Genomic DNA, 14,032 nt, shown 5'->3' with positions numbered 1-14,032 from the left:
ATACTGATGCCTTTAAAGCTTCCCTGGAGGCTTTATGTTGTTTGTAGCTGTTGTAATACGTACCCATGTTGTTTAAAGCCTCCCCAGACAGTAAAAATGCAAGGGGATGGTTGGTTTGTTGGTTTGATTGCTAAGAGCAAAGCATTTTGAGCCCTTCTCTGTGCTCCTCAGGCTGGGTGATGCGATCTGTGGATGTCCAGGTGATGCTGCAGTGCTGGCAGGGAAGGATTTTCCCTTCCAGCTGCTCCTGCCATCTGGGGAAATCAAAAGGAGGGGGGGATTGGATCAGCTGGCGGAATTAAAAACTGGGAAACTTGTTTCAGCTGAGTTGTCTGATGGATTCAGCCAGAGGTAGATCAGTGGCTGGTTTTCCTTTGGAAAGGAAACACTTTTTAATCTGTGATACAATGGGAATGCCCCGCGGGGGCTGATAGGTCTTGTCATTTAATTATCCTTTAGGCTCCTGTGTGTTGGTTAAAAACTCTCTTCATTTGGTGCTTCGCCGTATTGTCCTTGCCTATCCAGTGTGGCAGGGCGGCAAGGAGATAGAAACGTCGAGGGGAGGAAGGATGCTCCGCGGTGGGGAGGTGGAACGGGCTGCTCCAGGCCTTGGCTTCTCTATCTGTGCCATGGGAGAGCAGGAGGGTCGCCTCCTACAGTAGAAGGGTCTCAGGGAGGAGAAGTGCTGCATCCCTGCATCCCTGCTTACCTCCAGATCAAGAGCTTTTGATGCGTGGTTCCTTGCCTCCCCTTTAGAAATAACTTCCCTAGCAATAACTCCCCTTTGCAATGCCCTCTGTGGAGCATGAACTGGCACCAGGCTCTCCACGGAGAGCACGGACACCCGAGCTTTCATCTTTACATAGAAAGACCCAAAATCTCTGACTGTTCTTGAGCTTTCTCAACATTAGGAAGTTGCAAGTACCCCTAAAGGGCAGTTTTGGTGAAAGCAAGCATTCAGCACCAGGAGAAATCAATTTTTATGAACTAGTTTAAAGGAAAGGGGGTTAATCTTGTTATTTAAATACCTCCTGTAGCACACTGAAGTTCTCCATTGTGGGCAGCGCTGTGTTTTCCTCTTTCCCAGAGACAGGTTTGATTTTAAACGTGTAATTTGCTCAGCAATAAGGGCTCTCCCCTGCTCTGCATACAGGCATGGCACTGCTGTTAATGTCACCGGGAAGCCTGTGGGTCCCAGGATGCGCCCTAATCTCTGGTGGGACTGGGAGATGGAAATGGGAAGGCTGATGGAGAGAGCCTTGAAAAATGAGTGTCTGTGCTCGTGCCCTCAGGACCCCATCCAGAGCCGTTCACAACCCTTGGGACTCTCTTTGCTCTCTTCAGTTAATGCCTGGGGAGGTTTATGGGAGCCCGGTCAGCAGCGAGACTCTGTGCAGCCCGTTCACAGTCTCTGTGCTTTGGCCACACATCCAGCAGCCTTGAGTTATCTCACCCACCAAACTTCAACCCTGTCTGCTCAGCATCAGGAGCTGAACTAACAAGTGATAGCTACAGCAGGAGGATGGCTTGCAGTGCAATAGTGATGCTTTATTTAAGCCCCTGTTCTTAAACATCCCATGCAGAAATGGGCATCTCTGCTGCTGCTTGGGGTAGGGAAGGCAGCAGCAGGTTAATGGTGGTGGAGATGTCAGTGCTGCATAGGCAGAATGATGCACTGAGGTGCAGGGACGTGCTGGGATGGGATGGGAGATCCAGGGCAAGGAAGAGCCATCACATCCAAAGCTCCCAAAGGGAATAGGGCAGGGAAAGCTAGAAGAGGGTGGTTGCAAGCATCAGGTTTAGCCCCCAGCAAAGTGCTCGTGTAGAAAAGAGGGATGCTTGTCTTGGAGCATCACCCGCTCCATGGGATGGGCAGGTTTATACACTCTGGTCCAGCCAGGCTCTGAAGCTGCATCTCCTCTGTCACCAGGGGAAGGGATAGGAGTGAGTCCATTGCTCCTGCATGGAGCCACCCGGCTGCAGGGAGGTGCAGGCCTCGTCCCCGCTACCTTTACAGCTAAATCAGCACTTGGTGTTTTGATCAGACAAAGGCTGTTGCTGGATACGTGGCATCTGTTAGCAGCCTACTGCTGTCATTAGCTGCAACCAGGCATCTGCTGCTCCAACCCAGCACGGAACAGATGCCAGTTTGGGAGCGGTGGGGGCAGGGAACCCCCCGAAGCTCTAATATTTCACTTCCCCACCGACGGCCCTTCACGGTTGGCAGCGGGGCCGGTTGCACCTCAGCAACTGCGGTTTTCAGATGGATCTCACAAACACCTCCCCGTGTCCCTGCCCCGAGCGCTGCCTCTCCGCTCCCCCCCGGCTCCGTCTGCAGAGCAAGCCCATTCTCTGCTCGTGTGCTCCCTCCATGCAGATCCCTGCGGTGGTTTGGGCATGTGGTGCTCAGCGTTGGTGCTGGCAGGGTCAGCGCTAATCCACAGCCGTGCAGCCAGCATCACCCTGTGCCTGGGTAAAGGCAAGGCTCCGGTGGATGAGAGCTGCTTCAAGGGCTCATAGTGAGACATAAATCCCAATAGTATCAATAATAATGCTGCATAAGGAAGGATACAGGAGCTTTGGATCTGCCCAACCTTCACTGTCAGGTTTCCCAAGCATGTTGTGGGATGGATGAGGAGAAAAGAGGAAAAGCGCTTGTCCTATGGTTTTTTTTTTCCCCTAATACCATACTGATGGAAAGATGAGGGCCCAGTGCTGATGGGTAATGAGACAATATCAATGGGCTGCGTTGTTAGCACCGTACCAAATAGGCTTTTAATTTTCTGGGGAGGTGTGGTGCGTCTCTGCAGAGCCAGCATCAATCATCGTCACAGGCGCCAGGTCCCGGCGCTCCCGGGGGCTTTCCATGGAAAAGGATTCCCTCTCCCTCTTGACTAGGGGCTGTTCTACCTCCGTGGCAATGCCTGTCGCAGACTAATTGCTGATTTGTTCTTCTTATGATGATGGAGCTCGTGTCACCACGAAACAGAACATTAGGATAAAGTCCTTAAAGTGGCTGTGCAGCTGGAAAACTCATTTCCAGTCCCTTCTGGATATAAAAACATAGTGGAACTGGGAGAAAGGATATTATTTGTGTCCATAAACAGCTGGAAATGAATATGGGTTTGGTCAGAAGCTGCTCAATACCCACTTAGCATGGCTGTTTCCTTGGATATCTCTCCTTTTCTCCCAGATCTCTGTAACCAACTTTTCTTTTGGTTCCCTCTGGTTTCCTTTGGGAACTGGTGGTGCTCCGGATATTTATTCTTATGCCTTGGCCTCTGGAGCCAAGACCCATTTCCCAAAGTAATTTGGTACAGAAGAGCCAGTCCCATAGAAAAGGAGGGGATTTGGGCTCTGTGGCCACGCAGGGAGGGAGTTTGGGAAGTAGCGTGGGCACACTGGTTGTAGCATCACACGTTTGTTCATGCCCTCTACGAGCCTGGGAACTCCCAGGTTATACTGATGTCACCCCAGCTGCTGCTGAGGACCATTTGGGGGTGATTCCCAAGCATGAGATTGCTCAGGAGGGTTAAATCCCTTTCCCTCTGCATCCCCATCACCCTCTCTGCTCTTTGCAGGCACAGGGGACGGAGCGATGCGAAGGGAGAATACGGGAAAACTGTTTGTGTGAGAGGCTGTTTGGGGGGAAAAGAGAGTATTGTTCAGAAAAGAAGGTGGCAAAGCGGTGGCTGCGGCCCCTTCCCCAGATGCAATCCCACTCCTGTAATTTCTGGGGGAATTGGTTCATCTTGGGTGCAGATATATTTGTGTCAAGGTGCAGCTGCACAGATAGCCTGACTCTATGCATAGTAAGAGGCTTTCAGAGAAGGAGGTTATGCCCAGAGCAAGGCCTTATCAGAGCAAGCTGCCTGCCATTTATCTGGTTCCCTATCAAATATGAAAACAGGCCTCAATCTGCTGCTTCTATTTTCCTTGGGAAGGCTATGGGTGGAATGATAATTTAGTGCAGGGTTTTTGTTTCCGACACTAACCTTCTGCCAAACTCTGCTCTTCCCAACTTCACTCGGGCACCCACCGGCATGCACCCAGCACCTTTGTGGGTGAAATCAGCCGAGCCCAAACCTTCAGGGAAGGAGGTCTGTGTACTCAGAAGGGAGCTTTCACATGTGTTACGTGCAGGGCTTGTGGAATATCTGTCGTGTGCCCATTTAATAGCATTGTAATTATTCATTATTTGTATTACAGTAGCCCCTAGAGGCCTCACCAGGTCTAGGGCTGGGTCCCCATGCAATGGCATGGGGAGGGATGCAGCGGGATGGCAATATCCCAGGGATGCAGGGGGATGTGTGCTGACCCCCAGCCTGCATCCAGCCCTTTGCAAAGAGGATGCTCACTTTGGTCCAAAGCTGAGTATATCCTTAGGCCACCCTAAAGCATGTGGTGTCCCCCCGGGTGCTGGAGCAGAGGGATGGGGCTCTGTGGGATGTGACACAGGATCTGTGGGGCAGAGCCTGGGGCAGATCCCTTGGAGCCATGGCACAAAACCCCAGCCCTGTGCTCTTCTCCTCCCTCCCGCCGCCATCCATCCTGCAGGGCCTCCCTGCTGCAATGATAAAGCCTGAAAAGCCATTGCTTACATTTTTAATTCCATATCTGTGTCTAACTGCTGATGCTAAACTCCGATCCCACAGCTTCTGAGGGCAATGCGATCCACATGTTAATATTTTAAGCCAGCCACTAATATTTTTATGTGGGAAATTGAGATTTTCTACGGTTGCTGGATGAGCAGGGCCATTTCTCCATGCTGCAGGATGGATCTGGAGCGAGGGAAAACATTATTTAACATATTTGTGTCTCGTGGAGCTGCTGTCCATGCTGGGGGGTGGGGGGGGTGGGGGGTGGTGACTGCTGTCTGTCTTGTCTCTGCAATGGCTCCATCCTGACAAGGAGCCTGTGCCATTGGATGTGGGCAGATACCCAAAGCAGCCAAGCCATGGGGAATATGTAAGTGTCCCCCCTCTTGGCACTGCTGCAAGGTGGATGGTGCCTACATGGCTCCAAAAACCTCTTTGCCATGGTTTATCAGTTGTCCTGCTGCCCTGGTGGCACCGGGACAGGATCAAAGTGGCTTTTCTATTTATTCTTGCCCAAAGTGGCTGTTCCTCCTCAAATCCTTCTTCCTCATGCTTTGTATTCTTAAATACCCAAGAGCAGAAAGCTATTTATAAAACTCAGGCACCTCTTGACAAGTGGCAAACCCCATCTAGTTAGGAAGTGGAGGGAGGTGGGCAGTGTCCTGGCCACCCGAGCCCATGGCTGAAGTAGCAGCTAGTCCATCTGGTGCAAGGAGCTGATGTGCGAGGCAGTGTCTCTCCTTGATGGCTGCCTATAAATCACCTTTATGTGCTGCAGTCATGGTCCAGGCAGCGCTGGCTGGACACAGGGTTTGGCAACACCGGGGCCAGGGTCACGGCGGCTGTAAATTGTCACCCAAGCACAGGGAAGCCAAAGCTGCTCAGGAGCTAGCACAGGGATGCAGGACCAGGACACGGAGCGGGACAGAGGTGCGTGTGCTCACAAACGCGCACTTACCCCCTCGCCACAGCCCTAAACCGCCGCTGACAAACAGGCAGATGTGGCAGAGCTTAAATGAAGTGTAGACAAGTGTCCGTGTCCCCAGCCTAATCACTCCATCTTCACACTGCTGACACGCTGTGTTATCAGGCTCTATGGAAGCGCATGCCCGGGCTGGGCTCCGGAGCTTGGCGTCTTTGTCAGCTCAGCACTTAACCCAGAACCTCGCCTGGGTTTCCTGTCCATGCTCTGTCCATCAGGAGCCAGGGATGGAGCAGTGATGCTGACCTGGCAGTGGCTGGATGTGGATCTGGGGGGTCTGTGAGTGGCCAAAGCTGGGGATGTCCTCCCCAGTCCACTATGCCATCCCACCATAGGGTATCATGTGTGCCCCTCAGCCCCAGCATCCACCCCACGGCAGCAGTAAGGATGCTGTGTCCAGAGCTGCTTTTGCCAACAGCTACAAACCTGGTGGGAAATGGATGTAAAAACAGGGGAAGCTCCAAAGAGCTTTACCCAAAATACACTGAGAGATTGTTCTCTCAATCACAGCAGGAATTTACAGTGTGAGGCAGGAGACTGAGTTTACTTCTTTGGGCATCTCCTTCCTACCATCCACCTCCATTAACCTGTTCCTTGGACACGAGGTAGCATGAGAAAATATTACAACACAAACTTACGGGAATACTCTCCACTGCATCAAACGGCCTCTTTCTGTTGCTAAGAATTGAAAGCTTTCTTGGGATTTAAGCAGATTCCAGATGAAGGTGGATAAATATTGAGACAGATGCACCTCAGCATCTTTCCAGTAGTTAAACGTGCCTTTTGTATGGATGGACTTTAACGAGTGCTCCGAGATTTTGACCCGCTGGTATAGATTACTGTGAGAGAACCTGCCAGGCCCACATCATTGTTTGAGACAAGTCCATGATGCAAATTGGCAGACAAAGCAGTGAGCAGTCAATACAGATTAGAATTAAGTCTCTCCTCTTGTCCACAACCAGGGGCCCTGCATTGATCGCATTGTGAACGCCAGGAACCTGGGCTGTGCCCAGAGTGGCGGGAGCAGCAGGAGCTGTGCCCAGCTGGGGAGGTGCCATTGCTTGATCCCTCTCCTGGTTCCTGGCCTCAGCATCTGCAGAAACAGGTCCCCAGCCAAGCAGGCAGTGCTGATGCTGCTTTATATAAAGAGGCAGCTTAAGAAATGTGGGAAAAGGGAGGATAGAGGGGGTCAAAGCTGTGGTTTAACACAGGGTGAAGGCTGAATGCACATCTAAGCATGTCCTGCACTGGGGCCTCCTCCAGCTACACGGGAGCTGGCAGAAACATCCACCAACAGGCCAGCTTGGATGGGGCTTGGAGCAACCTGCTCCAGTGGAGGGTGTCCCTGCCCGTGGCAGGGGTGGAACTGGATGAGGTTAGAAGACTTGCACAAATGCCTACAAGGGGAGGGAGCTACTCAGGAGCCAGGTCAAGTCCTGCTTAAAAGGAACCTTAGGCTCCAGTGCTGGGCTCTCTGAAACATCTGGTCTTAAACCAGCAGGGTTTGGGGCAGCAGCACAGCTGGGTTTAAGTTACAGACCTAAGGAGCCATCCATGCCCTTCACCGCTCAGCACCAGCCTTGGCACTAACCTGAGACTTGATTTTCTCAGCCCAGATGCGTGGCTGTAGCACCAGCCCCAGGAACTCCTCCCTTGTGAGGAGCTTTGCACATGCAAAGGGTCTGAATCGACCCTGAGCAGGGTTAGAACATGAGAGCAACCTGCTCTGGTGGAAGGTGCCCCTGCCTGAGGCACGGGGTTGGAACTGGGTGAGCTTTAAGGTCCCCTCAACCCAAACCAGGCTGGGATTCTGTGATCACCGGAAGGTTTGGGGGTGAAAATGGGAAATACTAAGTTACGCTTTCTTTCCAATGTAATAAAACCAATCTGCGTTGTGTCTTTTAGAGGGTTTTTCCCCTGTCGGATATTCCCATTGCACAGCATTGGGAATCTCTTGGTTTTACTGGTGTTCTGCTGCTGTGCAGCCCTCCCTGCCTCTTGGCATGCCAGGCTTTCCCCACGCACTCCCTCTGGGAGCAAGCTACCTGGCCAGGGCGAGACAAAGGTGAAACAAGATCACAAACAGGCAATATTGTGCATGTAGAGCTAAACCTTCTGCTGCCACCGAGGAGCCCTCGGCAGCACGGTGCCCTTTGTTCATGCTCCCGGCCCCGCAGAGCCTGCCTGCCTCCCCTCTCCTAGGCAAGCCTTTGCATTTTTATGCCGGTGCCTTTCTTTGCATTGACCAGAGTTTATCACATATCTCTGGTTGGGATCCTGCCTGGCTTAGCATAAGACAAAAATGGGGAGGAAGAGGAGAGAAAAAAAAAGAGAGAAAGAAATCAGCTGAATAATAGGAGGGATTTGTAGCAGCTGAGGATTTGCATTCAAATGTGCGCCAGCCTCCTCTGAGCTTGAGTTTTATCATGTCTTTACAGCCAACAGCTTGTTTATGAATAAAAAATGTGGCATGAAACCAGAGGAGTGAGTTGTCTTTGTTTTGTCAAGTGTGCGGAGACAAAATGCTCGCTGCTCACAAGTCTTCACTTCATACAAGTCTGCCGGGACGGGGGCAGCTGGCCGCGGGCTGCTACCTGCGCGTTGCCATGGCCGGGGGCACCTCCTGTACCCCTCCATATGCATGAGTAGGGACCCCGCCGGGCGCCTATGCAAAGCAGCCCCTGCTTTGACAGGCAGGCACTTTATTAACTCATTAAGCTCATCTTGTTCCTTTAAACGCGGTATAATTACAAATAAAGCTGTCACACTTTGTTTGCAGTTATAGCATTTAGCTAAGTGCCGCTACGACCCGGGATTCAAGGAGGAAAGGGAGGTTAGGAGCCGGAGCCGCCGCGGAGGGAAGAGAAGTTTGAGGCTGTCCTCAATGGGGAATGGGTCTGGATGGCAAATCAAAGGGTGAATCTGCAATAAGCCCAACACCTCCAGTGTGTTGGCACAAGGAGCATCCCTTCTCCCTTCACCACCACAGCTGGAAAGGCAGGGAAGGATGGGGAGAGCTCCCAGATCAGACCAGTGCAATATGCCCGTGGGTTTGGTTGGTTGCAGTTAGAAAAGCACTGGTGCCATGGCCAGGGAAAATGGGAATGTTGTTTGTGTCTTCTCCCAGGGTTTTGTGGCCCTGCTGAGCGGGAGGCAAAAGGAAGGGCTGGAAGCGGAGCGGGCGAGCGTGCCCCCACCTCTGCCGCCAGCCAGAATACAGAGCAGGGCTGGGAGCATCATTGGTAGTCAGGGCACAGAGCCGGGAGGGATGCGGGCGAAAAACCGGAGCGGGAGAGGGGAGGAGAAGCAGAGGAGGTGATGGCAGTCAGAGAGCAGGGGAAAACAGAGGGATAAGGAAGGGGGAAACTTGGAAGGAAAAGGTTGCAAGCTCTCCCCGTCAGTGTGTGAAATGAAATCATCCCCTGCCATAATCCCCGTGGATGTGCAGTGGGAAATAGTTGCTTGTAACGGGGACTCTGGAGTTGACAGGGTGTCAGAAAGAAAGGATGAATATTGATACAGGTGAGAGTAACTGAAACCATGCAAGGAGGGGGTTTAACACCTGGTTCGGGTGCAGTTGCCTTCCTTGTTGGAGGAGAAGGTCTCATTCAGCAATAGTCCTGCCACAGGTTTGGCTTTGGTGCTTGGTCTCTGTTCACCCAAGTGCACTTGGAAAGTGGGATAGTATTGTATTTGGGGAGGGAAAAACAGAGGGATCAGGCTTGTGAGAGATTTCAGCTGCAAACACTGAAAGAAAATGAGTAGAAAATGCACACATATGGAAGCATCCCTGACTTCTCTACATGGAATGGACTCTCCCAGGTGCTGGGGAAGGAGCAGAAAGCTCGGTGTCCTCTTGTGGAGGTGGTGGGAGCCCTCCTGTGCTGTGCTTGTGCAAGGAAGGTCTGGCCCAGCACCACAGTGTCCCTGGGAGCTTTGCTCTGCCTTCCTCGGTGCTATCATGATGAGGCCCTGCATCAGCAAAAAGGAAGGCTGGTATCTTCACCGGGGCTGAACCAATTAGCACCTGATTAAGGTCCTAAACGCCTTTGGGCCTGCTGGATAACCCACTCTGATGACATTAAGAGATGATGGGCTGGTGTCAGTAGCTGATATGTTCTCAGCAGCCTCTTTGGGGGTGGAGGGAGGTCTACATCATCCACACAGGACAACAGAGCACTGCTGCAGCACTGCACTTCCACTCACCTCCTCGTGCCACAGCAGCCCTTGCTGCCCTACCTTACGTGTGGCTGGAGCTAAACCTGCCCTCATCCGAGCGGGAGCAGCGGGGTCCTGCAGGATGAGGACCAGGCTTGTCACACCGAGCGCACTGTAATAAAGAGCAGCTCATTTAACAGTGCCAGCAAGGGAAACGATGGGCTGTGAGTGATTTTCCTGGTTTTTGCAGAAACTCCTCTAAGGCCGTGTCCTAGATTTAGCACAGGTTCTGCTAAGGCTGAAAGAGAGAAGTCCCAGATTGTACTGCTGTGCCCAACAGACTGGTTACATCGTGCTTGATGACACTTCAGACCCGTTGTCATGACCCCATATAATCCGGCATCCTGGACCATCTGACACACATTTACACTTAACATTTTGTTAGAGACTCTATAAATGAGATCTCTTTGACCTTCAATCCTTGGCTAATTGCTAGTTTCATGTACAAGACTAGCCTAATTTTACGTGATAATTACCTGAAAGTGGCAATACATATGGCATTGCATGTTTGAAATGTCAGAACTGGAGAAATATCAAGTGGCTGGAGTCTTAGGCAAATGGAGAGAGTGGAAGGGTCAGAACAATATACTTTACTGCTCAAATGATGAAGAGAGACTATATATCACTGTAAACCCTAGTAAATAGTATACATCTGTAATAAATCCTGTGCATAATGTTTGTTGAAGGGGGCTGTATCCATGTGCAGTTGAATGCTAAGGCAGCCGTAAAACAAAAAGGGATCTTGAATTTGCAAGTGGTTTGGTTGTTCATTCAACTTGTTCCTTTTCACCAGGGGATACACACTCTGTTGTCAAATAATCCCAGATTTCTCATGTGGCATTGCTGCAAACCTGATAACATCCTGCCACGGACGGTGCATGGGATGGGTAAAGGGTGAGAAGCAGCAATAGGCCGGAACTGGGGGGCCATTTGGATGAAGCTTTTCATGTTTGGGAGAGTCCCAAGGGAAAAACCACCCTGTTGGGTTTTCCTTGACCGTGGTGAGGAAGCAGGACTGGGATGGGCTGTGGCGAGCATCCCAAAAGCATCCAACCCTTAGATGGGTCCATCTGGTGCTGGATCCCTCCTTCATTGCCCATTTGCTTTGCTGGAAGTATGATTATGCTGCTTGTTTGCTTACCAGGGTGTATCCACCAAACAATGTCACAGCCCATATTTGGATTTAATTAATTGGTTAATAAGATTATAATTAATGAAAAGACATTAAAATCGCGGCGGTAATTAATTCACTGTAAACATTATTGACAATGCTTCCTAAATACTGTAAACTCAGATTTAGAGCCCTGGTTAGCAATGCCGGGTTGCGGGATCACTGTAATTAGAGGTGGAACAGACCTATTGGATTATTGAGCCTATCCTCACAGAGGGGCAGGTTATGTGGCCATATATATATATATATGTATGCTGTTGGCATTTTTAGCTTATCAGCTTTGTGATACTGCTTTAAATGTGTCGGTGATGCTCCTCTCCAACAGACATTGATATTCAACTTGTGAGAAGCCCATTTTCAGGTTCTCAGACGTCCCCTCCGATGGCGCTTGTCTGAAATGTTGCAGCCCATTTTTAGCCAGGCAATCCTGGTTTGTTTTTTTTTCCCTGAGTTTTCCTGTCCAGGCTGAGGACAGAGGGATTTAATGTTTCCCAAAATGATGCCCAGCAAATGGGAAGTTGCAGAGCAGGATGCGGTAGGAGGATTCTACCAGAAAGGGTGAAGGGGAGCACGGCTTCATCAGCGCCTGCCTCTCTGTGTTTGTCTGGACAAACCTCTGCTATCTGCTGTCCAGCACTGAAACAGGCTGCCCAAGGGAGTTGGGAATGTCCATCCCTGGCAGTGCTCAAGGCCAGGTTGGACGGGGCTTGGAGCAACCTGCTCTGGTAGAAGGTGTCTCTGCCTGTGGTTGTAACTGGGTGAGCTTTAACATCTCTTCCAACCCAAACCAGTCTGGGACTCTATGATGATTCCAGTTGTGTTATGGGTACAAACTGGAACACAAGAGGTTCCACTTAAACTTGAGAAGAAACTTCTTCTCAGTGAGGGTGATGGAACACTGGAATAGGCTGCTCAGGGAGGTTGTGGAGTCTCCTTCCCTGGAGACATTCAAAACCCACCTGGACACATTCCTGTGTAACATTATCTAGGTGTTCCTGCTCCGGCAGGGGGATTGGATTAGATGATCTTTCGAGGTCCCTTCCAATCTCTAGCATACTGTGATACTGTGATACTGTGTGTTCCCATGCTGTGCAGTCAACACTTGTAGGAGCTGGGAAAGGAAAGCACAGGGACACACCACTGCACACCCCCTTCCACCAGCACCTCGTGCTTCCCGCTCTGCTAACAAAGCCTGGTTCGTAGCCAAACAACCAAATTCAAGGTATTTGCTGTGCATCTCCTCCCTGCCATGTCTCCGCCGGGGCTCTGTTTTCTCAGTGTAAAAAGCTAATCCTTTTAGGAACACGGAAATTGGGAAACAGACCCGGTGTCAGCCCAAACCACGTCTCTTCCCAGGTGTTCATTAAGATTAAGCACTGCACTTCCCTGTCCTTCCACACAAACTGAGAAGCACTCAGTTTATCAGATAATAAATGGTAAACAGCAGAGTAAACAGGTTGGTAATGACTTCAGTGCAAAAGCTTTAGGGGAGCAAGAAGTATTTGAGCTTCAGCTTCCCGTGGCAGACTTGGCCATGGCTGCGTACCCCCAGGTTACTCATAGAATCACAGGCTGGTCTGAGTTGGAAGGGACCTTAGAGAGCATCCAGTTCCAACTTGGAAGGGACACCTTCCACTAGGCCAGGCTGCTCCAAGCTCCATCCAACCTGGCCTTGGTCATCTTCACTAACTGTAACAGCAGACTAAATCCAGTCTTTCACTCTTCTCTGGGATACGTGGGGTTGCAGGGAGTACATTTGCATGCTGCCTCATTGGTATTCCCAGTGTCTGAGCTGGCTCGTTCAGATCCAGTGCAGAGCTCCATCCCTAGCTGCAGGGTATCCGTACCCAAAAGTGCCGCTGACGTGGGAGCAGCAGGATTTGGCCCTGCGGGAGCTTTGCTGGGTTATTTCCCACCTCCCAGGTTTGCTGGGTAACTATGCTTGGCAGAGCAGGGCCGAGCTCCGTGCAGAGCAGCCCTGGGCTCTTTGCAGACCCCAGGAATGCTGTGACCCATATTTGCCGGATCAGGTAGCTGTGCTCTGCGGAAGTCCTGGTCTCAGGTACAGTGCCTGCAGGCTATCTTCACACCTGCCTGCCCCTAGGAGCGGGCAGAGCAGGGATCCAGCTCAGTGGCTCTGCAAGTGTTTGGGCTGAGCTCTCTGTGATGTCTATTTTGCCAAGGCCAGGCAGGCAGAAACATCCTATGGGAGCCCTCTTGGGGCTCTCAACAGTGGTTTTCCATGGGGAAAAGGCAGTGTTAGGACATGTGAGCAACCTGCTCTAGTGGAAGGTGTCCTTGCCTGTGGCAGGGGGTTGGAATTGGATGAGTGTTAAGGTCCCTTCCGACAAAAATGGTTCGTTCTCTGGTTCTATGGTTGTCCTCAAAGGCCAGAGATCCCCTTTCACAGATCTGATGGCAGGGATATGCTGAGCTTCCCTGGAGCCCCAAGTGATGGTTTATACATACTTTGGGTAGGAACAACTCCCTTTGCAGACACGTTTTCTCTCCTATGACATCTATGGGCGCAAGGCACGGGACGTGGTGGGTATCACACTGCTCCCCTCGCTGTGTTTGCCCACAGGAGGTTGCACAGTGCTAGGATGCATTGTGAGCTCAGATGCTGCCTCATGTCAGCTGCCTCTTCTTTTCTACTTAAAGCATGCATCATATTTTGTGCTGACTTAATACAACACGGATAGTTGTACTTTCCAAGTAGCTGGCAACCCTTAATCAATGTTAATTGGCTCTAATTAGCATATGTTAATTAATGATATTTACTACAAATTAAAGGTATGAGTGCTCCCAGAGGGTTTCCTGTTCATCCAATTAGTGCCAATTAGTTGCAATTAACACGTGTAAATGAGATGCCATTGAACCCAAAACAAACAGCACATAGTCTGCTGTACTCACTTGCCGTTGAACTTGAGCGTGCGGTGGCAAGGGGAGTGGAGAGGGGCTGCAGAGGGTTGTTAAATTACTTCAAGGTCTCTAACATCTATTTAAACTGGCTCCTTATGTCTTATTTTGCCTCTCACTCCGTGGGAGCAAGTTGAAGGGAAG

At 50.9% G+C, this 14,032-nt stretch overlaps 1 long non-coding RNA gene across 6 annotated transcripts in view; it reads left to right on the top strand.

The window, feature by feature from the left end:
- Positions 1 to 14,032, top strand: part of LOC134162196 (uncharacterized) — a 209,633-nt gene that overhangs the window by 165,723 nt on the left and 29,878 nt on the right. Inside the window, exons 4-5 of one of the 6 annotated variants that reach the window (XR_009964240.1) lie at positions 6,543 to 6,685; positions 7,486 to 8,425. The exons of 3 other annotated variants lie outside the window; for them this stretch is intronic. This is a non-coding gene — a long non-coding RNA (uncharacterized LOC134162196). 2 more of the 6 variants (XR_009964243.1, XR_009964241.1) reach the window with 2 other exon arrangements.

Source organism: Pezoporus occidentalis, unplaced genomic scaffold (genome assembly GCF_034315485.1).
Source record: "Pezoporus occidentalis ecotype Australia unplaced genomic scaffold, CSIRO_AGI_Poc_V1 ctg183, whole genome shotgun sequence".
In the NCBI taxonomy this organism is placed as follows: Eukaryota; Metazoa; Chordata; class Aves; order Psittaciformes; family Psittacidae; genus Pezoporus; species Pezoporus occidentalis.
The sequence above is the reverse complement of the archived record's forward strand: the minus strand, read 5'-3'. Positions and strand labels throughout refer to the sequence as shown.